The sequence below is a fragment of the Anabrus simplex genome, chromosome 11 (genome assembly GCF_040414725.1).
Source record: "Anabrus simplex isolate iqAnaSimp1 chromosome 11, ASM4041472v1, whole genome shotgun sequence".
In the NCBI taxonomy this organism is placed as follows: domain Eukaryota; kingdom Metazoa; phylum Arthropoda; class Insecta; order Orthoptera; family Tettigoniidae; genus Anabrus; species Anabrus simplex.
This window is the reverse complement of record NC_090275.1, coordinates 118,170,671-118,193,948: the sequence shown is the minus strand read 5'-3', so window position 1 is coordinate 118,193,948 and position 23,278 is coordinate 118,170,671. Positions and strand designations below refer to the sequence as shown.

The following is a 23,278-nucleotide window of genomic DNA, read 5'->3' as shown; positions in this document are numbered from 1 at the left end:
AGTGAGGCAAGGCTGCAGTTTGCCCCCTCTCCTTTTCAATGTTTACATAGAACAGGCAGTAAAGGAAATCAAAGAGAAATTTGGAAAGGGAATCACAGTCCAAGGAGAGGAAATCAAAACCTTGAGATTTGCCGATGATATTGTTATTGTATCTGAGACTGCAGAAGATCTCGAGAAGTTACTGAATGGTACGTATGAAGTCTTGGGTAAGAAGTACAAGATGAAAATAAACAAGTCCAAAACAAAAGTAATGAAGTGCAGTCGAACGAAGGCAGGTGATGTAGGAAATATTAGATTAGGAAACGAAGTCTTAAAGGAAGTAGATGAATATTGTTACTTGGGTAGTAAAATAACTAACGATGGCAGAAGTAAGGAGGACATAAAATGCAGACTAGCACAAGCAAGGAAGGGCTTTCTTAAGAAAAGAAATTTGCTCACTTCAAACATTGATATCGGAATTAGAAAGATGTTTTTGAAGACTTTCGTGTGGAGTGTGGCATTGTATGGAAGTGAAACATGGACGATAACTAGCTCAGAAAGGAAGAGAATAGAAGCTTATGAAATGTGGTGTTACAGAATAATGCTGAAGGTGAGATGGATAGATCGAATCACGAATGAAGAGATACTGAATCGAATTGGTGAGAGGAGATCGATTTGGCTAAATTTGACGAGAAGAAGAGATAGAATGATAGGACACATCTTAAGACACCCAGGACTTGTTCAGTTGGTTTATGAAGGAAGTGTAGGTGGTAAGAACGGTAGGGGTAGACCAAGGTATGAATATGACAAGCAGATTAGAGCAGATGTAGGATGCAATAGTTACGTAGAACTGAAAAGGTTAGCACAGGATAGGGTGGCATGGAAAGCTGCATCAAACCAGTCTATGGACTGATGACTCAAACAACAACAGGTCATTGGTGGCGGAATGACCAGAAGCAATGTTTCTTCGGAAAATTCCATGTGTTGAGCAATAAATGCGAAACTCATCACTCGTAAAGTTTGTAGCATTGTCCGAGACGAGCATATCAGGTTGATCATGAGATGTTACAATGTCCTTGAAAATGTTGATGGTCGACAGGTTGTAGGTACGTCTCTCAGAAAACCTATTTCCGCACATTTTGATTTAGCGTCAGTGCGCAATAGGAAATAGTGACCTTCAAATGGACCTGCATAATCTATGTGGATACACTACCAGTTGCTTTCTGCTTCGTCCTATGGGTGTATTACGACTTTGGTTGGATTCTTACCAACTAAAGAACACTCCTCACAGCTCACCGCTAGCTGTTCTACGTCACTATTGATTCTTCTCCAAAACACATAACGCCATTTTCTTCAGGCAAACGTGGGTGGAATGTAAGTCAATAAGAATAAAGTTTCTGAGACTGTTTGGAACAACACTCTATTGTTACGGAAAGATATGTCTCAGGATATTGTACATGGTCTGTCCGGTTAGAATTGGAGCTTTTCAATATGTCGGGATCATTTTAAGTCTCCTTCGAATTAATGTCGGCACTTATGGTGCAATTTAAAATTTTAAAAGTGTCTCGGAGCAAAGTTGATCACTTCTGCGTTGATCGGAAAGTCAGAAGTGTTAAAACTCTGAGAAAAATACGCACGTGACAAGCAATCAGTATCGCCATAACCTCCCTCTCCTTTTCATTTCACCGTGTAATATAAACGCGATAGAAATGAAGCGTAACGAAGGAGCCTGGCACAGGTCATCTGTGACAAAGCGTTATTAAGTCCAAAAATTCTGTAAAGTGGTTCATTGTCTGTGACCAACGTAAAGTGTGTATCATGGACATAGTTATAGAAACGAATATTTTCGTGAACAGAGTTGAGATGGTCGAGAAATAGCTGCACGTTATTGCTCCCGTGATGCCAGATCACGAACGTGTCATCCACATAACGCAGAAAACTTTTCGGTTTCAGGGTAGATGTGGCTAAGGCTGTCTGTTCGAAGTGTTCCATATACATGTTTGCTATTATTGGAGAGAGCGGCTACCCCATCGCGGCCCCTTCTGCCTGTTCGTAGAACTCCCCGTTGAAGTAGAAATAAGTGGCCTTAAGGCATTCTTTAACTAGTGTTGACTGGTCTTCTGGAAGTTTCTAGTCTAATAGCGGCACCTTGGTGAGGAGTGACGTGACATTGAAACTTACTAATAAGTCAGTACTTTCATGATTGGTCCTTAAGGAGCTGGATGAAACGTCGGGAGTCCTTTACTTAGGTTTCAGTGTGTCCTGTATGTGGCTGAGTAGTCCGGCTATGAATCAGGCGATATCGTGCGTCAGAGATCCTATAGCACTCACGATAGGTCGCAGAGGTATGCCTTCTTCTCTATTCTCATAAATATTCAGTTCACAATGGAAAACGAAGTAAACGGAAATCTACCGTTCCTGGATGTCCTCGTAAAACGCAACATCAATGGGACTCTGAGTCACTCAGTATAGAGGAATCCCACATACGCAGACAGATACCTGCACGCCTCTTCTCATCACCACCCACCACAAAGGCAGGCTGTCCTAACATCACTGGTGAACCGGGCCATAGCGATATCTGACACAGAGCACCTCGAGGAAGAGAAAGAACACTTCACGAGAACCCTCAGAAAACAAGCGGAAAGCAGAACTGACCCGCCCGAAACAGCGATACTGCCATACATTAAAAACACTAAAGACAGGATCGGGAAGATACTGGACAAATACGACTTAATAATAATAATAATAATAATAATAATAATAATAATAATAATAATAATAATAATAATAATAATAATAATAATAATAATAATAATAATAATAGTAATAGTAATCGTATGGCCTCAGTTACCGTGTGCAGACATTTCGATTTGACGCCATCTGGCTGTCTGCTCGTCAATTTCGACGTTCTGTTTTACTCAAGGCCCACTAGATAGCAGAGAGAGTAAACCAGATCTCTTTTGGGCGACTATGGCTGAGATTTAATAAATTTTGTCGGGTAAATACCAAGTGTATCACCAGAGATCTTTAACATGCCGACATCGTACGACATGGAGTGTCGAATAGACTTTTCTCCGCCCTTCAGAAATCCGACTACCTCTGCCGGGTTTGAAACCGCTGTCTTGGGATCCGGAGGCCGGCACTCTACCACGGATCCACAGAGGCATAAAAACGACATAAAAACGATCTATAAACCACACCGGAAGCTAGCCCGTTATCTACCACCAGTAAAAGACACAATAGAACTACAGGCTCCTGGAGTATACCACACTGAATGTAGCTGCGGAGCGTGTCATGTTGGTGAAACAAAACGTCTGATCTCCACCCACCTAAAAGAACATATCCGTCACACCAAGAACCAAGACAGAGATATCTCAGCGGTAGCCAAGCATTCCTATGGAACAAGGCACGAAATATCATTTCACAAGTCCAAGATATTAGCAGCTATCCCTTGGAATCTGGAAAGGAAAATCCGCGAGGCTATTGAAATCAAGAAACATCCTAACAATACGACTTTAGAAGAAGGATATAAAATCAGTAATTCTTGGATGCCTATCATTCACAGTTTAAGACATACAGACCACAACATTAACACGCAGTCCGAATCTCGAATTACATAACAGCGCGGGCAAGCCCCCACTAGCTGGCTGCGACACATACCTTCCAGAATTCTCTCGAGACAGCCAGGAAGCTTACGTCAGCCAGAAAGGCTAGGATAAAAAAAGACCAAGATCAGGAACCACCCGTATAGTATGACTGCTGTCTGGGAGACTGATTACCTCGGATCGAGTAGGGGTATTTCAGTCGCCTTGAAAAAGAACACTGCAATATATTCTGAGACGTCAGCAAACTGTACGCAGTGTACAGATAACAAGAACACGGTTCAACACGGAAAATAAACATTTATATTGAATCATTCCTACTTTTAAAGACACCACTCAAACTTATTCGTCTATAAATATCATTCCACACCATCTCTACACTGACAGCTCGGAATATACCACTTAGTCGAGCAGCTCGTCTCCTTTCTCAGAGGTCTGTAATATTTTCGTAACGGTACTCTTTTGTCGGAAATCACCCAGGAGAAATATAGTTGCTATTCTTCGAACTTTTCCAGTTCCCGAATTAAGTAATCCTGGCGAGGGTCCCATATACTGTAACCATGCACTAGTTGAGGTATTACCAGCGACTTATACACCCTCTACTTTACATCCATACTACAACCCCTAAATACCTTCACAATCATACACAGAGGTATGTACCGTTTATTTACAATCCCACTTTTGTGATTGACCCAATGAAGGTATTTCCTTATATTAACACCTAGGTACTAACAGTGGTTTGCGTAAGAAACTTTTACCCCAAAAACACAGTAATTAAAGCTGAGAGGACTTTTCCTATTACTGAAACTCACAACCTGACTTTTAACCCCATTTATCATCGTGCCATTGCCTGCTGTCCTTCTCAAAACATTATCGAGTTATTTTTGCAGCTGCTCACAATCTTCTTACTCAGTACAGTACATCATCATCCGCAAATGTCTGATTGCCGTCTTTTACGCGTATCATTTATATATACACGAAAGGAAACAAAGATCCAATAACACTGCCTTAAGGAATTCCTCTCTTAATGATTACGTAATCGGATAATGATTCATATACACTATGTTTCTTTGGTTCTGTTTTCTAGAAATATAGCCACCCATTCATCCGCCCTTTTGCCTAGTCTAATTCAGTAGTCTATCATGGTCTGTCCTGGCAAATACCTTAGGCTCATGTGGCCTGCTGAATGTAAGATATTTCCTGTAACTTGCTGGTATCCTACACGTTGACCTTCAGTGGAATAACCTTTCCTAAACCCAGCATACCTTCTGTCGAACCAGTTACTAATTTCTCACACGAGTTTAATATGATCAGAAAGAATGTTTCCCCAAAACCTACATGCAACACATGTCAATCTGACTGGCCTGCAAATTTTGGTTTTATGTTTATCACACTTTCCACGATACAGAGTGCCTACTGTACCAACTCTCCATTCATTTGGTCTAGCTCCTTCATCCAAATAGTACGGTAGTCAAATAAGTAATTCAAACATGGTACCATATACTAACCGTCAGTCTTTTGTATTTTCCCAGACATCATATCAAATCCAGCAGCCTTTCAAGTTTTCAACTTTGTAACTCATTATAAAGTCTTTCTTATCGTAGGTAAATTTCAACACTTTGTTTGTATTAGTCATCTGCTCTATCTGGGCATTATCATTGTAACCCACAATCTTTACACACTGCTTACTGAATACTTCGGCCATTTGTACGTCCTGACATACTCACACTCCTCTTGTTCATTAATGATCCCTGGAATGTCCTTCACTGAACCAGTTTCTGCTTTAAAGTTCGTATACATGCCCTTCCATTTTTCACTAAAAGGTGTATAACTGCCAATTAAGCTCCCCGGCATGTTATCCATAGCCGACTCTTTGCTAGATTAAATTTCCAAGCTACTTCCTTCAATGTCACCTTACTTCCACAAATATTCCTCACTCTGTCTCTTTCCATCCTGGATCTACTCCTCTCTGCTATCATATAGTGGGTCTTTACGTTCCTTACAAACTTTAAAGGTACACGCCAGTTTTCACCTTCCTGAACGGTTGCTTAAACCAATCGCACAGCCTGTTTATATATTTTTTTACCTTTTTACCGTTTTCCTTCCAAAAACTTCCTCCTGTCTGTCTTTAAAGGTACATATGAAATACATTTGAATAGTTTTACGAAGGTGAGGACGTATGCGACACCTATCGCTATTTGCAAGCTTCAATCGCCATGATTGCAATGTGTCGATTTCTCACATTTTAAGGGTCAAAAACACTTGAACCACGTGATATAGCTTGACAACACGAACTTTTAGTGTACACAAATTCCAAGCAACATACTCATGGTGATAATTCCAAATGATGGAATGAAGAACAACTTACAATCATGTGCGAAGACCGTCTCTTCGGGGGCAATCAGTTGAAACATAACAAGAGACTTCTTAACGCCGGCAATCAGCGCATAGTCCATCTCGATCAGTGGAAGCCGCGCACACTTCATGCCATTTTCACCAGTTGGCGCACAAGTACAATTTAACACAAAGGGCGAATTGAATAGGCCAATGAGCCGTAGATATAATAACATATTCTCATATCCGCTGTAAGAAATCAGTTCGACAGTTCGAAGTTTGACAAAGGAGATGTGTACATTTTGCTGAGCGTGTCCGTTTAGCCTCACAAGCGTTTGTCATGCAGCAATGTTCCCGTTTTCATGTAAATATTTGTTGAGGAAACGATCATTTGTTCTCACTAAGGACTGGTGTAGACATGGCTTTTACGCGGTGCACGGCTTTGCTTCAACTCAACCAAAAGGAAGACCTATCGGAGGGGTGTCATGTGTGTTTAAATCGAAATTTTCTCCTTTTACAGTTGAAATGAACTCGTCAAACATTGTTGTTGTAAGAACCAAACTGTGTACTATTTTAGGCATTTATATTCAACCAGAATACAAAGAATGCGATATATTAGATCTCATTAATGGAGTTCTAAGTAAGACTAACCGGGATGAATTGGTAATTGTTGCAGGAGATCTTAACTGTCGCATAGATGTCATGTCGCACAAATCGGAAATGGTGCTTGACTTCTTACAAGCAGAAGGTTTGACCTTAATAAACAAACGACAAGAGAAAACTTATATCTGTCCCAACGGAAGCAGTACAATAGACCTGGTGTTGTCTAACCTACACTCTGTTAAGTCTGTCAACCAGACGATCCTCAAAGGAATTGAGAGGGAACATCTACAAGTAGCAACGACCTTTGTACTTAATCAGGAACATATGATCCCTCGTAAGATAACCTCCAGATCCAAGGTGTTGGATACGGACCTCATGAATTAAGATAAAGAAGGCTTCATTTCAATTAAAAATCTATTACGGGATGGTCACATTAATGTAGCGACAAAAGAAATGGAGACAATTTTTCACAATGCAACGACGATGGTTAAAACTGACGGGAAGGCAAAGCCATGGTTCGATACTAGCTGCTACAGAACTCGATAGGAGGTCTTACACTATCTTCATGTTGTTAGATATTCCCCAACAGATGTTACTCTTCATGATTATGCTGAGAGACAAGGCAGTGTGAAGAGGCCAAAAGTCAACCATACAGTGCACTCAGACCAAGAATACCGAAATTCCCTCGTGACATTCCGATGGAAATCTGGGTTGAACACTTCTCCAAGGTCCTCAACCTGCAAAGAGATTCGACAAGATATTGGAATTTGATAACTCTCTCCTATTCACACAAGACGAAGTAAAAGTTATAATCGACAAGCTGAATATGAAGAAACCTTGCGGACCAGATAACATTTACAATGAACACATAAAGAGTGCGGCTTCTGTTCTTCTGGAATCGTGGACATTTCTGTTCAATGAATGCCTACGACAGGGTTGTATTCCGGATCATTGGAGAACCTCTACTCTAAAGCCCTTGTACAAAGGGGAAGGGGATCCTTGTGATCGTGATTCTTACAGGGGTATCGCCTTGGAATGCACTCTTTTGAAACTATTTACCAAACTTATAACAAGAAGGCTTAAAACTCAGGTAGAAAGTTTTATTCTTGAGGAGCAATTTGGCTTCAGAAAAGGTCGATCGACTATTCATGAAATTCAGTGTTTACAAAACACGAGGCTCTCCGGTTTAAAAGAGGGAACTTGATTACGGTGTTTGTGGACTACACGAAGGCTTTCGACTCAATTAACCGAGTAAAACTGATGGATAAAATAACAATTTTATTGGGTGGGAACAACCCTTTAGTTCGTTTAATTAATAACATTTTGGCAGAAAACAGACTTCAAATTAACGACTCTGTATCCATATGAATTGATCAGACAATTGGGGTGTACAAGGGGATGCCTCGAGTCCTATATTATTCAACATTGCGACCCATGATGTGATGAAAGCAATTAAGACGAGTGGAGTACAAACCTACATCTATGCTGATGATATGGTCCTCGCTTCAGCTTCTAGAGATGCACTTCAGGAAGCCCTCGACAAGTTACTACTTAGGGCTCGAATCAACGAATTAGACATAAACAAAAAGAAAACAGTAATGATGACATTCAAATAAGGTAGGAGACGCGGTGAGTCCGAGACCATCACGTACGAGGGTGAAGAGCTGGAAACAGTAAACAAATTTAAATATCTGGGCATAACGTTTCAAACTCACGGAACAACTTTCACTATCCATGTTAATGAGAGGTTGCCGGCAGCGATTCTTGCTATTCATGACATTCAGCACCTGCAAAAATTATATCTGAGAACTGCACTAGCGTTATTTCAGATGAAAGTAAAACCAATAATCACATATAGACTTCATTTAATATGGGAACATCTTACTAAATCAAATTTGAAAAATATCGAGAAGCATAAGGCTACTTTTCTGAAAAGTGTGCTTTGTGTTTCTAAGTGGAAACCATCCAGACTGGTCTATGAATTGTGTCGAGTTGCAAGACCTGAGATTCAGCCTGACACTACCATCTAGGACGCCTTATCAAGAACTACTGCAAGAGCATTATCGGAAGAAAGCAGAGATTTGGAGTGACTTTTACTCTACTAACGCTATGATCAGCGGAGAACGGTCAGTTTCCAACTACGAGTTACGTCACTTTGTTACTAGATTTGCGGTACCTGGTTTTCACCATAAAGTTTGCCGCACAACCAAGTTTCATGCACCTACCGTGAACTGTGTATGCTCTCTCTGCGATAATACTCTATATGTGCCCGAAGAAGAAGTCTTTGAAAGAATTGTGCGACTAGTGTAACATATGGCCAATGGCTGCAATGAATTCTATTATAGTAGAACCACTCCAAAGTTCATATCCTCGACTCTTCTGTCTGCCAGAACTAACAACTCTAGTTTAATTAAGTTGTTCCGCTTTCAGATGTAATGCGTTTCTCTTTCAGTCAGTTTATAAACTTGTTACTCAAATTCAGTTTCGGCGCAACATTTATAAACTAACTGACGCAAAACTGAACACAGAAGGCAGTGAAGTGTTTGTTATTTTCTTCATTATTGCTGGATAATTTCTATCTGTTTCACTAACGGAGTTTAATATAAGTGCAATTTCAGTTTAAAAGTAGTAGCACAAGAGTATATTGTATATTTTGGAAAATCTCCAGTGCGTACGATTATATCTCGCCACGTCGAGCTGACGGCATTCATACTTTGTTGTCGTATTGAGGCAATATCTGTAATTTAGGAGAAACTGGATATTGAAAGTGGGACGTTTTATCTTGTATTCTGTCTGATGTTGGTTCTGAGCTCTTCGCTAGTAAAGTATTTGTCGTAAGGAATTCATAGAGCTTTTTACCAGACGAATGGATTTACGTCGTAATACAGTATATATAAACGCTAAACTTGCTGTTTTTATTTGAGTCCAGAAAGTGAATTCCATAATGAAATGTTTAATTTATATTACGTTTATTATCAGTTTGCATGCTTGATCTGGATCTATAACTTCAACAATGTAATTGGCATATTTTGTTGGAGTGCGGGCATACTATTTTCCTATTGCCGTACTGTCAGAAAGTTATATTTCTAAACGAAGATTGTGTAGTCATCCTGTCAGTGTTTCTTCGACCACTATTCGGGATTCTTGTTGTGAATTCTTATAGAATACATTGTCAACGAATAAACTGTATGATTTGCGCGTGTTTTCGGAAGTAGCTTTTAATTTTACGCTATGGCTTAACACGCCACCTCCGGGCAAACCTACTGATGTTTAATACTTTCTTGTCTCCCATGAATAGCGTGTGTTTTGTAAGAAGTTTTCCCGCTTCTTCTTCTTCTTCTTCATTCACTTTTATAACTGAATCGGAACACTTGAGTTAGTAGTGCAAGTCTGTTTGAAGCGGCACACCTAGTACTTTTCATATACTCCGATATTCTGGTGTTGGAAATATTCGCGTTGTGAGTGTGAAGCGGATGTTTTGTTCCTGTACATTTTGTTTAAGTTTTATTATTTGTGGTGTATTCTGGTGTATGTAGAAATTCGTTCAGAGTCTCCCTGATTTCTCTGATGAATCTGCATCCCCTTCTGGTATTTTTCAGTCGAGATTACGTTGTACCAGATGTATTCTATACTGTCATTATTTAGCCTCCCCTTACACATTGTATCAGTGAAGGGTTGCTACACACTGTACACGACCTGTACACGACGAAAATGAAAGACTCCCTAGCCCTCGCAAACCTAATAGCGTCGGGGTCGGAAAAGAACAAGAGTTGACCAAGAGAGGTCGAGGTCGGATACGATAGATGAAAGTGAGGAGCCTGGCACAAGTAAGTGGAAGCAATGCCAGAACTCAGCTGAGGGCCCCGTGGTCGCCAACCCACGCTCCAAAGTTCAGAGCCCTTGGGGCCCCTTTTAGTCGCCTCTTACGACAGGCAGAGGATACCGTGGGTGTTATTCTACTGCCCCCACCCACAGGGGGTACTTCTCCGAAGTATTTGATTTCTGTGACAACGTTTTACTTCATTACCGCTTTTGATGATTTCTGTCTGTTCGAACGATTTCTTGAAGTCAGTTTCAGTTATATTCTGATTACTCCTTTTTAACTTCGTCTTAGTCAGTTGCTAGTAATGCCAACTCCTCGTTGAATCCAAGACAGTTGGTTTTGATTTTCTCTGTCTATTTTATTTTAGTGACGCATTTTGTAAACCATTCCCTCATTACCATTTATAAAGGACAGCGTCTCATAAGAGCAGCAGCCATCTTGTGCAAGCACCCTTAAGCCGTCTCATAAGAGCAGCCGCCATCTTGCGCAAGCACCCTAAAGGCGTCTCATAGGAGCCATGTATAGCCGCCATCTTGTAGCCGCCATCTTACGCAAGCATCCCAAGGGTGTCTCATAAGAGCCTATGTACAGCAGCCATCTTGTAGCCACCATCTTGCGTAAGCACCCTTAAGGCGTCTCATAACGAGTCATGTATAGCCGCCATCTTGTGCGATTGACGTCGAGAAGGGCATCCGGTCGTAAAACTGAGGATAATTCTTTCTTTGAGGTTAGGCTTGCTGTCTTGCCTGTCAAAAGTTCTTGCGCAAGCACCCTTAAGGCGTCTCATAAGGAGTCATATATAGCTGCCATCTTGTGCAATTGACGTCGCGAAGGGCATCCGGCAGTAAAACTGAGGTCAGGCCCTTCCATGAGGTTAGGCTTGCTGTCTTGTGCGTTAAAGTTAGGTTAAGCCCCTCTAAGATAGCGGATGTGAGGTTAGGCGGTGTCTCAAAAGGAGCAATGTATAGCCGCCATCTTGTGCAAATGGCGTCGGGAAGGGCATCCTTCCATAAAACTGTGGTTAGGTCCTTCCATGAGGTTAGGCTTGCTGTTTTGTGCGTCCAAAGTTAGGTCAAGCACCTCTACGCTGGCGGAAGTGATGTTAAGCTCAATCTCTTAGGCGTCAGGTCGGGCATCCGGCCGTAAAACTGTGGTCAGGCCCTTCCTTGAGGTTAGGCTAGCTCTCTTACGCAAAAAAGTTAGGTCAAGTCCCTCCAAGATAGCTGATGTGAGGTTAGGGTCGCGCTCTTAGCCAGCGTGAGGATGAGGCCTCTCCCGAGAGCGTGTAGAGGAGGTGGTGGAGGAGGCCTCTGCGTCGGGCTGGTGGAGGTGGAGGCGGCAGAATTCCTGACTTTATCTACTTGCGCTCTTGAGCTCAGTTCTTCTTAACAAATCTGTCCATTGTGCGCTCTTGAGCTCACTTCTTCTCAACAACACTGTTCATTGTGCGCTCTTGAGCTCAGTTCTCAACAACTCTGTTCATTGTGTGCCCTTGAGCTGAGTTCTTCTCAACAACTCTGTTCATTGTGCCCTCTTGAGCTCAGTTCTCAACAACTCTGTTCATTGTGTGCTCTTGGGCTGAGTTCTTCTCAACACCTCTGTTCATAGCTCGCCCTTGGGCTGAGTTCTTCTCAACAACTCTGTTCATTGTGTGCTCTTGAGCTGAGTTCTTCTCAACAACTCTGTTAATTGTGTACTCTTGACCTCAGTTCTTCTCAACAACTCTGTTCATTTTGTGCTCTTGAATTCAGCTCTTCTCAATAACTCTGTCCATTATGTGCTTTTGAGCTCAGTCCTTCTCAACAACTCTGTTCATTGTTTGTTCTTGAGCTCAGTTCTTCTCAACAACTCTGTACATTGTGTGCTCTTAAGCTGAGTTCTTCTCAACAACTCTGTACATCGTGTGTTCTTGAGCTGAGTTCTGTGCCACAATCAAATGCCACGCTCATAAATATGATGTTACTTATAGGAAAATGAAATCTTACGGCCTCAATCCAAATGACTTAAGAACTTCTGCCGATGTACTAGAGAGGGCAGCACCCTCGCTTGTATAGACGGATGGTAGTTGCTTTTACGAGACGATAGTGTTATCCCTTAATTGCACTTCTTTTCCTTGTTTAAATTCTTATCCATTTAATCATGGAGCCCTCGGCGATAGAAGTAGCCTTCCTGTGCTTTAAATGACTTTTTAACTTATTCAAATACCAGGTCATATTTGCATCCTACTTATTGTCTTGACCTTTTAATATTGCAAATCTTGTTTTAACTTTTATATTACAATGTTGTCCCGGTATTCTTCAGTTTTAACCATAGCTGACTGATACATGTTCTTCAGCTGTGCTGCACGAAATAATGTGTGCGTGTTGATGTGTTGTGATCATGAAGTGTTTGTAACTGGGTCTCGATCTTGTTCTATTAATGTGCACTGCGTGCTATGATATTTCGCCAGCTGTTGTATGAATGCACCCCGTCTAGACTTGAACTTCATTCACGTCGTACGGAGCGCCTGTGGTAATGAGTTTAAGTATGGGATTCCTACGATCCCGTTGTTAAATTATTTGTGTGGTGCACGCTGCTACTTGATTTACACGAGGCCTGATTTGTGACCAGGCGCGTCACGGCGCATGAATTAATTTCGACTCTATAAGTGGAGCGGCCGCTCATATTGTTGGTTGTACCCGGCGTGTGTGTGAATACTGGGATGTGTGTTGATGAGTGAGGAGTGGCGAAAACATGATATATCAGCCAGCTCAATTTTTATTTTAAATCTTGTTTCAGTACCTCATATTTATTATTGATACGAGATTATTTATTTTTGCCATGTCCCCTTCTGGGGTTTCATTTTGCCCAAGGAGCCGCCATGTTTACCTTTCGTAGTTTCAGTTACGCGCGTGCCTGCGATTCTCCTTGATTTATCTTTGTTGCTGTGGTTCAGAGATGTTGGTCTCTGCCCCATGCTGATACCTTCATTATTTTAGTTCTCTTGTCTGTTTTGTACTCCATGACGCGCGTGGGAATGAATGAACCGTGTCTACTGTTGTGTCGAGAATGAGATGTACACATTCCTACGTTGAAAATTAAATGAGTCTTGTGAAAGAACGACCGAGTTAGGCCGTGATAATAGTAACAATATTGGTGATAATGTCATATGGCTGAATTTAAGACATGGAGCTTGTCACCATTTTCCTTAATATTCTTTGAGTGTACTAATTTTGAGCTCCTACAACGATGCTGTAAAAATTACTGAAAAAGGTAAGTTCACGTTGAAATTCTTTCCCCTTTTTAATCATTGGCTTCAATTTTCTTGTTTCATTTTCATCTTACTTTAATTTATAATGAACCCTTATTTAAATTTTATCGGCATTTCATTGGTAGTGTGTTGAGTCATATCCTTCATTCATTGATGATTAAAACCGTTTCCAGTTCAGGACTGTGTCAATCGCCTTTCCCAGTTGCGATCCTGGCCTCAAATTATCCGACGTATGTGCTTAACGCGTAGGGTGTGCGTTGCAGTTCTTCTCAACAACTCTGTTAACTGTGTGTTCTTGAGCTGAGTTCTTCTCAAAAACTCAGTTCATCGTGCGGTCTTGAGCTCAGTTCTCCTCAAAAATTCAGTTCATCGTGCACTATTGAGCTCAATTCTTCTCAACAACTCAGTTCATTGTGTGCTCTTGAGCTCAGTTCTTCTCAAATACTATGTTCATTGTGCGCTTGTAATCTCAGTTCTTCTCAACAACTCTGTTCATCGTGTGCTCTTGAGCTGAGTTCTTCTCAACAACTCTGTTCATTGTGCGCTCTTGAGCTGAGTACTTCTCAACAACTCTGTTCATTGTGCGCTCTTGAGCTCAGTTCTTCTCAACTACTCTGTCATTGTGAGCACTTGATCTAATTTCCTGTCAACAACTCTGTAATTGTGAGCTCTTGATAGTAGTATAATAGGACAGTTCTGCCGCAACCTCCGCCTCAGGGCTCCCAGGGGCCCCTCAGCACCCGCCTCACGGTAGGCCCTCCCAGAGGCCCCCTCCGCCTCCGCCTCCACCTCCCGAGGGGCCTTCCCAGAGGCCTCCTCCGCCTCCCGCGGGAAATTTGAATTTGTAAACAAAGCCACGTGCTTTTTGACAGCTGTCATCGACAACAACGCATCGCTAACCTCACTGCTTCCATCTTGACGGGCCTAAACCTCAGTGGCACCAACTTAACATAACTAGCGCGAGATTTGAATTGGTAAACAAATCCACGTGTTTTTGACAGCCACGTGCTTTTTGACAGACAACAACGCATCGCCAACCTCAGTACTGCCATCTTGACGGGCCTAAACCTCAGTAGTACCAACTTAACCTAACTTGCGCGAGATTTGAATAGGTAAACAAATCCACGTGCTTTTTTGACAGCTGTCATCCGCCATCTTTAAACCACAGAGCACTGTGCTGCCCTCCTTATCGCAGTAGCTCAAAATTCGTCACCTTTCATCCGCAGTGCTGCCATCTTAACGGGCCTAAACCTTAGTGCTACCAACTTAACCTCACTAGCGCGAGATAAACAAATCCACGTGCTTTTTTGACAGCTGTCATCCGCCATCTTTAATTTATAGAGCACAGTGCTGCCCTCTTTAGCTACTTACCTTTGAAATGTTGTGGCGGATAATTTGAAAAATGCTTTTTGACAGCAGCCATCTTTAATCTAGAGAGCACCGTGCTGCACTCTGGTGGCAGGCAATTCCACATGACAGCAGCCATCTTTAATCAAGAGAGCACAGGGCTGCACTCTATGTGATGGCGGCAAATTTCACATGCTCTTGTTTGGACACAAAGCCACGTGCTTTTTTTGACAGCCGTCATCCGCAATCTTTAATCAAGAGAGCATCGTGCTGCACTCTCTAGTTCAAATGTGGTGGTGGCAAATTCTACATTCTCTTGTTTGGAAACAAACCTATGCGCTTTTTTTGACAGCTATCATCCGCCATCTTTAATCCAGAGAGCACCGTGCTGCAGCTACCATCCGCCATCTTTAATCCAGAGAGCACCGTGCTGCACTCTCTAGTTGGAATGTGGTGACGGCAAATTCTACATTCTCTTGTTTGGAAACAAACCTATGCGCTTTTTTGACAGCTATCATCCGCCATCTTTAATCCAGAGAGAACAGTGCTGCACTCTTTAGTTGAAATGTGGTGGTGGCAAATTCTACGCGCTCTACAAACTCATGTGCTTTTCTGACAGCTGTCATCCACCATCTTTAATCCAGAGAGAACAGTGCTGCACTCTATGTGGTGGCGGCAAATTCCACGTGCTCTTGTTTGGAAACAAATTCTACGTGCTCTTCAGCTGTCATCCACCATCTTTAATCAAGAGAGCACCATGCTGCCTTCTTTGTGGTGGCGGATAATTTGAAAAATTCTTTTTTGACAAGCAGCCATCTTTAATCCAGAGAGAACAATGCTGCCCTCTTTAGCTACTTACCTTTGAGGCGGTTAATTTGAAAAATTATATTTGACAAGCTGCCATCTTTAACGAAAAGAGCATCGTGCTGCTATCTTGCGGGTAAGTTTTACGTCAAAAAATAGCTGTCATCCACCATCTTGCATTGCTAACCTTAGTGCTGCCCTCTTTAGCTACTTACCTTTGAAAAAAAATCTATTTGACAAGCTGTCACCCGCCATCTTGCATCTCAAACCTCAGTGCTGCACTCTTTAGTTGAAATGTGGTGGTGGATAATTTGAAAAATCTTTATGACAAGCAGCCATCTTTAATCCAGAGAGAACAGTGCTGCCATCTTTAGTTACCGCTATCTTACATCGCTTACCTCGGTGCTGCACTCTTTAGTTGAAATGTGGTGGCGGTAAATTCGAACAAGTTTAATCATACATCGGGGGAGCTAGAGTAAGCACGTGCTGCAGTGATGACGTCATCATGCATGTTTAGACTTGTCCGTTTTCTTAAGAGTAAGTCGGTGTAAAGGAATGCAATAAGTATGCATCATAAAAACAAGAGTTTGCATGTGCTGCAGTGATGACGTTATTGTGCATGTTTAAACCCGTTCGTTGAAAAGCTTTAGTCTTCGAGAAACAGTGATAGAGAGTGGAGTGCAAACATGACGAAAACATTAATAGTTGATGTGCAAGGCTTTAAAGTAAACGGAAACAAATTTGTGTTTAAAGAGGTGGCTGTGTTAGATTGCAGTGTGTTGTGGGCACCAAAAGTTGTTAGTTTAGTATTTAGTCCACCGTTCCCTTACTGTTTGCAAACAGATGAAGATAAAAAGCAGACTCAGTGGATTGAAAACAATTTAGGTTTGAAGTGGGAAGAAAAAGGAATACCTTATCGTTTTCTACCTTTAATGATGAATGCACATTTGTCAAGAGCAGATCTTGTTCTTTTAAAGGGTTGTGAAAAGAAGGAATGGTTGCCCATCATTTTAAAACTCTTCCGAAAGAGCATAGTAGAGAAAAAGTAAACAGTCTTTACAACATGTATGCATGCTCTTTGATTGGTTGTGTTGCAGTGCATGCCGGGAAGTGAACAACATATGTAAACTGCAATGTCGAAATAACCTTAGTGTAAAATAAACATTTGTAGAGTAAAGATCATGTCATTTCTAACAGATACTAAGTGTAACGCAGTTGAAAAGGCGATCGTAAAGTTTTATGCATGCAAAAAAGAAACTAAACACTTTTACTGAACAAGAGTTAAATGCATTACCAAAGGCATTTTTGGTTAATGTAGCTGCGAATGCTGTAAGGAAGATTTGGGATAAGGTGCCTCGTGAGTGGACTCAAGATCCTGTTTTGTCAGAGCTTCAAACGTGTAGTTTACATCATGAACACGTGAGTTTAGGTAGAAGACATTCTGTGAGACAGTGCCGTACATGTCAACTAATTAAACTGTATCACGGACCTAAAACTAACGAGTTGTCTTCGCTTATAAACACTTATCATGGCTGTGGAGAGAGTAAACAAGGAAAAGGTGAAGAAACGTGCTGGGAGAAAGATGAGGAAGCATGTTGGGCGTGGACTCATCAATAGAGTGATTGATCTTCTTTTCTTCGTGCTTCATCTCCCCTGCGGCCCTAGAACACGTTCGCCTGACACGTAGTTACATGCTGCCTGCATAGAGTATGTCGTGTAGCTGTTAAAATCTGCTTCGTAAAGTTATGCCGTGTGTGTGTGTGTGTGTGTGTGTGTGTGTGTGTGTTATTACCTAGTGCTTTAGCTGCTCAGAATAATACAGCAGCTCTTGTCGTTGTTGGTGTAATAAAACGAAAACTGAGTGACAAAGACCGTAAAATAAACAAAGGATAAAAATGTATATATATTCTAAAATAAATATGAATTGTCAAAACATATTACAGGTGTTGTTTAATCCTACAGCATGTCCTAGTGACTTAGAAGAAAGGAAACGTAGAGGATTAAAAGAAAACACACATAAGATTTAAAGTATATCCTCTTTATTAATCCATGAATTAAAGCTGTTATTAAAACCAAGCCATTTAACATACAGTTTATTGGCACGACGTCGAATAACTCGTTCAACTAAATAGTGATCAGGATATTTTGTTTTCTGCAGTTCTTCGATGTAGAATCCTCCTTGAATAGGCTGTCCTCTGAGTTCGCGAAGTAAATACGTAACTGGATTAGTAAGCTTAACACTTCTGATTTGAAAAATTTCAGTGCTCCAGTTAGGTGTGTATCCTTTTGCAAAGATAGACTTGTGTTTGCTGATGCGAACAAAATCACCTTCTTTAAAGCGATGGCGACGTGGATCAGCTGTTTTAATTACAAGATGAATAGCATTTATACGAGGTGTATTCTTTGTAACAAGACGTGGCTTTGTTCCGACAGTGCGATGAGTTGTATCGTTGTAAGTAGATAAAAGTCTAGGTAGCAGATCAATCCAACGATATGAACCTTGCGCTGTAAATTCTCGCCACATCATTGTTTTGAGTGTACGATTAAAGCTTTCTACAACACTTGCCTTGAGATTGCTGAACGTAGAGTAGTGTTGAATGTCAAGTAACTTGAGGTAAGAAGAAAAATCCTTGTTGTAAAACTCTTTACCTTGATCAGTTTGAAGAAGCCTTGGGCAGCGTTTCGATTCTTCAACAATATGTTTAAATGATTCTTTAACTTGAGCTGCTGTTTTAGAACGCACGGGTTTTGCAAAAGCAAACTTCGAGTACACATCGATAACAGTAAGTAGATACTTATACCCCTTATTACTAGAGGCATATGGAATCATTTCTACTAAGTCTGCTTGCCAGAGATAATCTTTTCCTCATGTAATAACGCGTCTGCGACAGTAGGTGCGACGTGCTGGTTTATGTAACTCATGTGCGATGTTCACCTTTACAGGTGAGATCTTCTCTTGACGAGCCATTACAAAATAATACCGGCATAACGTAGTTCTCTTTCTATTTCTAGAATTGCTGATCCGTGGCCAGTGTGACCAGCCTCTTGCGATGCTCTTAAAAGTTGTAATCGTTCAACGAGTAAGTTGGGTCATTCCAGTATCTTACATCCACATACGGCAACAAAGGCTTGTAGATAACATCTAGACTACGTGCAGTCGGAAACAGCTTAGAAATAAACTCACGATACTTGTAACTCTTATTCGCATTTACAGCTTCTGTTCTCTTGTAATTACGTCGTGATGCATCAGTAGCAAAAAGTATTGCTTTATATTTTTTAAGATCATCTTGTAAAATTATATCCTTGTCAGGTATTCGTGAGAAAAGAAGTTCTAAGAGTTCTTTCGTAGGTTTAGGTAACACCTTTTACAATTAGTTTGTTGTTATTAATCTTAACATTTGAATTTCCTATCCGGAAACAGTCATTTTCGCAGCGAATACCGTAGGTAAAGTCAGTTTATCCTGTAAAACGTTTTTCTATATAAGGTGTAAAGAGAGATCCATAGGTATCTTGAATAAAAATTCTAAACTGATTGCGATACTCTGGTGTAATCATAACCTCGGACAAAGATGGTAGATTTTGCGTCGATGTAGTAGGTGTTTCAGCAATAACATCTGTAGTTAAAAACTCAACACGTTTAGATGGTGAGGTATCATTAAGTTTTCCTTCTCCTTCTTCCTTATCTTCCTCTTCCTCTTCTTGATCTACATCCTGCTTCTTCTCTTCCGTATCTTCTTCATGCTTTTCTTCTTCATGCTTCTCTTTATGATATAATGTTTGCATAGAAGCAAAACTTGAAGTAGACTGCGGTAATGAAGTAGAATTAAAAATTTCTTTCAGTGGTGTACTTAGTTGTGTTTTTAAAAATAAATCCGTGTCTGCTTGAATACGTTTAAGCTCCTTAAATTTCCGTCGAATATTGTTTCGAGCTTGGATGATATGTTTTGTGATCTCCTTGCTAGATGTTAACATGATGATGGTTTTTAATCAAGTAGTTACTGTAATTCTGTGTTAAAGCATATAAAATGATCGAAACCCATGCGATATCGTCCATGCTGTACATCACTTTCTTTATCAATAACTAAAAAGCTGCAACGGTGTAATGACCAACATTTAGCACACATACGTTTAAAGTCATCGAATGTCATATCAGTGTTAACATGATCGTTATACACATGTCGCATGTTGCGCTCATCTTGCCGAAAAAGCACAATAACATTTGCGTTGTCGCGTATCAACTGCTTAGGCACACGAGGATAGGTTTGGCACAAATAGATGCAATCAACATATTTATGCCGACCCATACTAAAGACTGCACGAATAACGTTTTGCTGTTCTGTTGCGACATCATCAAAGATCATAAGAGAATTAGGAAGCACATCGTCTGGTGATGGTACTTGCTCATGCGAATTAAATTTAAAATAGCTTCTTCCATCTTTAACTAGATCGTGCATTACTGTTTGTAGAATATTATATAGCGGTTGATAGAGTGACTTTGCGAAAACGTAAATATTCTCGAAGCGTACACCATTTACAGAAGTAATAAGTGTGAGTAAAAGATTTGTTTTCCCGCATCCAGACGGGCCTGATATAATACATCGAACGGTAAAAGGAAACAACGTTCCATGATGTTTTCCTGTAGTTGTACTAGAACTAGGTAAGAGATGTGGTACAATGTCGGTAACAGGTAGCGAGTCTTGCTGCTTTATAATCTTCATGATAACTGAATCATAAAGTACGTAATAGTAATATATATATTAAACGAAACAAGAGGTAACGGTTAGTTTATGATTTGCTCTTGACTAGTAAAGTCGTGTCCAGCATGGTAAAACAACGATATCCAAACGACATGAAGAAGAAGAAGAAAGTAATAACTGTTGGATGGAGAGATATTATAAAGGCTGCGCAAAAAGCTATTCGAGGGGAATACAATCCTCGTGTAGCTATTACTAAGGCGTTACGCGCAGCAAGAGCGAGAATTTCTCCAAAGTGCAGAGCAATATTTAGTAAACGTGCACGAATTATTCCTGTACCAAAACGAGGAGGATTCCTTCCTGCGCTGTTTGCTGGCTTAGCAGCTTTAGGGTCATTGCTAGGTGGTGCTAGTGCTGTAGCGAGATCTGTCAAAGCTGTAGAAGAAGCGAAACAACAGTTGAAAGAGAGTGAAAGTCATAACAAGACGATGGAGGCAATTGCGTTACGAGGCAAAGGTATGAACATGAAGCTAGCGCCATACAAGAAAGGGCTTGGTATCTACATTTCTCCAAAAAAACGTCTACTGAATGCACTGCCATATCGAGCTCTAACGCATGATGAAGTTTTTACGTTTGCTAAACAACTAGGAATTCATTATTTTCGAGGAGTGTATATGCGCGATCAACTACCAGCGCGCCCACGTGAACGTGAAAGTGCCGTAATTAACTTGGACGACAGTCGTGGACCTGGAACTCATTACGTTGCTTATGTAAAACGTAAATCTAAAGTATGGTAGTTTGATAGCTATGTAGACTTACCTCCTCCTTTTGAGCTCATACGTTATTTCGTGAGCAGTGCGGACATTGTTTACAATAAAAACCGTGTGCAAAACTTTAATACACGCATGTGCGGACGATTATGTCTTATGTTCTTATATCAAACCCAGACAGTAGAGAAAGTGCATTAGTGTCTACGTGATGACGAACAGTGAAAGAACGTTTGCTGTACGTGGAGAAGGACCTGAAACAACCGTCTATTTTAATCCACCAATCGAACTTAGCTATCAGCCGCATAGTCTTGGACTAGTATCGTTTGAAAGCTACAATAATATCTATAAGGTGCGTGATGGTTTAAACAAGTTCTATTACGATGAGTATGTGCTAACACTACCCTCAGGTAGTTATACAGTAGGCGATATTCACGACTATATTGAAAGTACGTTAATTGATCAGTTTGGGGAAGATAGTTTTAGTAATCATAATTACAATTTCTCAATCACTATAAGCAACATTACACATAAATGTGTTATTGAATCATCATTTAAGATTGACTTCAAATCACAACCTGATTCGATTGGACCACTGCTTGGATTTTCATCGAGGGAGCTCCTACCGAGCTTACGTTACGAGTCTGATCAACCTATAAAACTCTTCGATGATTATAATGTGAACATTACTTGTAATATTATTACAGACTTGAATAGTAATCTACAACCTTCGCACGTCCTGCACGACTTTATTGTTACAGAGGAACGTGGATATACTATTTGTGAGAAACCAGCAGTAGTTCTTTATCATCCTGTGTCTGTAAAACACATCAGCAACATTACTCTTAGACTTGTAAATAAACATAATCAGCTTATTCATTTAGATCAGCACGCGTACGTAGCTTACAAACTACATCTTAAACCAGTATGAAAACCATCTATAAAACACGATGTACATTCCGAAGACATACTACATGTGTGCAGAGACTCATCGAGTTAACAGATACCCATCAGCAGATACTCCAAGATTTAGGATATACACTTCTACAACAGAATGGAAGAAATGCTAGACATTACGAATACAGTAGAAAGTCATGAAGGTGTAGTACGAAGTGAGCTTCATTCCTATCAACCTTTTACGTTTGGATTAAATAACAATGATGAAATTCATTTTATTATAAATCAGCAAGATGTTTACACCTTACCACACGAAAGCTACCTCTATATTGAAGGACGACTAGAAACGTCTGATGGAAGTGGACCAAGCACTTCACAACTAAACAACCATGCTCTAGCTTTTCTCTTTCCTGAAGCGCGATATGAAGTAAATAATGTTGAAATAGATCGAACGAAGAATGTTGGTATTACAAGTGCAATGAAACTCTACCCTTCTTTCTGTGATGAAGAAAGTAATCTTTTACGGATGGCTGGATGGTGTCCAAAAGCTACTAACAACTGGATGATTAATGAGGATGGAACATTTACGGGTATGTTATCATTGAAACATATTTTTGGATTCGCAGAAGACTTTACACGTATTATAATCAACGCAAAACAAGAGCTTATTCTAATCCGTGATCGAAGTGATTACAATTCTCTTAAAGCAGTAGAAACACCAGTAGAATCGAAAATAACACTGCATCGTATACTGTGGCGTATTCCACATGTAACCTTATCTGATCGTGAAAAACTTCGATTGCTCAAGATTGTAGAAAATGATACGCCATTACCTATACGTTTTAGAAGTTGGAAGCTGCATGAATATCCTGTGTTACCACCTACAAGCAAGCATAGCTGGGCTGTTAAAACATCACGTTTTACTGAGAAGCCCTTGTACATTATTTTTTGGATTTCAAACTAATCGTAAATTCAATCACGAAAAAGATAGCTCACTGTTTGATCACTGTAAATTAAGACACGTTAGACTATATCTCAACGGAATTACGTATCCCTACGAAAACATAGACATTAACTTTGAGAAAAATAAGTTTGGGATGCTCTATGACATGTTTTGTAAATTTCAATCATCGTATTATCAGAAAGAAGATCGTCCGCTATTTACACCTCAAGAATTT

At 40.5% G+C, this 23,278-nt stretch overlaps 1 protein-coding gene across 1 annotated transcript in view; it reads right to left on the bottom strand.

The window, feature by feature from the left end:
* LOC137502685 (trypsin-like) overlaps nucleotides 1–23,278 on the bottom strand; it is a 133,158-nt gene that overhangs the window by 50,953 nt on the left and 58,927 nt on the right. The gene's annotated exons all lie outside the window — the stretch shown is intronic.